Source organism: Portunus trituberculatus, chromosome 13 (assembly GCF_017591435.1).
Source record: "Portunus trituberculatus isolate SZX2019 chromosome 13, ASM1759143v1, whole genome shotgun sequence".
In the NCBI taxonomy this organism is placed as follows: domain Eukaryota; kingdom Metazoa; phylum Arthropoda; class Malacostraca; order Decapoda; family Portunidae; genus Portunus; species Portunus trituberculatus.
The window spans coordinates 6,104,281-6,106,780 of NC_059267.1; the positions used below are offsets into that span (position 1 = coordinate 6,104,281).

The 2,500-nt window shown below is 45.7% G+C and overlaps 1 protein-coding gene across 1 annotated transcript in view; it reads right to left on the minus strand.

Annotated features, from left to right (window-relative positions):
- LOC123502983 (inositol polyphosphate-4-phosphatase type I A-like) overlaps positions 1-2,500 on the minus strand; it is a 91,991-nt gene that overhangs the window by 34,388 nt on the left and 55,103 nt on the right.

Consider the following 2,500-nt stretch of genomic DNA (forward strand, 5'->3'; position numbering starts at 1 on the left):
TGTGTGTGTGTGTGTGTGTGTGTGTGTGTGTGTGTGTGTGTGTGTGTGTGTGTGTGTGTGTACCTGAGCCTTCATAATCCGCTACCTCTTCTTTTTCTTCTTCTTCTACCTCCTCCTCCTCCTCCTCCTCCTCCTCCTCCTCCTCCTCTTTCAGTCACTCAGAAATTCTTTGGTCGACTTGCTTTTAAAATTCTCTCTCTCTCTCTCTCTCTCTCTCTCTCTCTCTCTCTCTCTATCTCTCGAAATGTGACAACTAAATATATATACAAAGCAATACCGCCAGAGAGAGAGAGAGAGAGAGAGAGAGAGAGAGAGAGAGAGAGAGAGAGAGAGAGAGAGAGAGAGAGAGAGAGAGAGAGAGAGAGGACTTGTTTTATTTAATCTCTAAAGCTTAATATTTCATACGAATTTGCATATTAATCTACATAACTAAATATTACCAGCCGCTCGGATCCGGTTCTCGTACGTTTGGGTTCCGGTTCTAGTAAGGCTGTTTTGACTTACGTACGGTTCGGTTTCGGTTCTAGTAAGGTTCTGTTCCGGTTCTCGTACGGTTCTTTTATGGTTGAGTTTCGGTTCCGGTATTTGTATGGTTCTATTATGGGTGTTTCGGAAAAAAGGGAGAAGAGAAAAGGAAAAGAGAAGGCAAAAGAGGGAGGGAGGGAGGAGGAAGGAGGGGAGGTTAAGAAAGAGGAGAAAAGAGAAGAAGAAAAGGGAAAGGAGAGAATAGAAGAGAAAAGAAGAGAAAAAAGGAGGGAAGAGAAGAGAAAGAGAAGGGAAGAAAAGAGAAAGGGAAGGGAAGGGAAGGGAAGGGAAGGGAAGGGAAGGAAATGCGTGAAAGGGCGAAGACAAAGAGGAGGAGGAGGAGGAGGAGGAGGAGGAGGAGGAGGAGGAGGAGGAGGAGGAGGAGGAGGAGGAGGAGCATTGATTGGCGCATCCAGCATCACTCATCAACCTCATCCACACCTAACCCTCTCTCCCACTCCCCTTCCCTCTCCCTCTCTCCCACTCCCCTTCCCTCTCCTCTCCCTCTCTCCCCGTTGATAAGGATGGAGCCCTTATCATCAGCGCCGCCTCTTCTTATCGACCTCTTCTCATTTATCAAAGGTAACAAGAAGGAGGAGGAGGAGGAGGAGGAGGAGGAGGAGGAGGAGGAGGAGGAGGAGGAGGAGGAGGAGGAGGAGGAGGAGGAGGAGGAGGAGCGACAGCAGAAGCAGAAAGTAATTATAAAGCTGAGAGAGAGAGAGAGAGAGAGAGAGAGAGAGAGAGAGAGAGAGAGAGAGAGAGAGAGAGAGAGAGACCACCATTACACTTAAGACTTTGTTTCTCTCCACTACACTCAATCTCCGGACCAAAACAACTCTCTCTCTCTCTCTCTCTCTCTCTCTCTCGGCCAGATACACCTAAGCAAGCAAGAAAGTGTAAAACCTTCTTCTTTTTCCTCCTCCTCCTCCTCCCATTACTACTACTACTACTACTACTACTACTATTACAACTACTACTATTATTACTACTACTACTACTACTTTATTTTTCCTTCTCTTCTTACTACTACAAAAACACCACCACTACCACCACACCACAACAACTATTTTGGTGTGTGAGTGAAAACCAGCAAAAGGAAATGACGGGAGAGGTTGTTAAGGAGAGATAAAAGAGAGAGAGAGAGAGAGAGAGAGAGAGAGAGAGAGAGAGAGAGAGAGAGAGAGAGAGAGAGAGAGAGCAAGAGAGACGAACAGAGGCGAAAACAATGATTCTCTCTCTCTCTCTCTCTCTCTCTCTCTCATTATAAATTCTTCTGTTCCTTTTCCCTCTCCCTTATTTTCTCTCTATTCTCCTCTTTATTTCCTCCCCTCTTCCCTTTATTCCTCCTCCTCCTCCTCCTCCTCCTCTCTTCCCTTTTAGTTCCTCCCTCTCTCTTCCTCTTTCTCTCTCTCTCTCTCTCTCTCTCTCTCTCTCTCTCTCTCTCTCTCATTTGCTTTTTCCATTTCTATTCCCTTTTCCATTTTTTTTCCATTTCATCTTTTCTCTGTTACTTCTCCTTCCATCTTACTTCATATCCTTCATTCCTCTCTCTTTCCTCCATTTACTCTTCACTTTTCCTTCTTTCCCCTCTTTACCTCCATTTTCCACCTCCTTCTCGTCCTCCTCCGCTGTCTTGTCTCGTATTTCCTCTTTCCTCTCCACTCCTCTTCTCTCTCACGCTTTCCTCTTCCTCCTCTTACCAACTCCTCTTCGTTATTATTTTCTTTTCTCCTTCTCCTTATCTCTCTCTAATTCTCCCATGTCATCCCTCCTCCTCCTCCTCCTCCTCTTAATTTTCTGGTCCCAAGAGCACTGTGAAGGGAAACAGCGGCCCTTCAGGAGATGTTGATAGGGTGATGGGGAAGAGGAGGAGGATGAGGGAAAGGAAGAGGAAGAGGAAGAGAAGGGGAAGCGAAGGAAGATAATGTCAATAATATAATAAAAAGATGTTGAATTTTAGAGAATGATAGGAAGG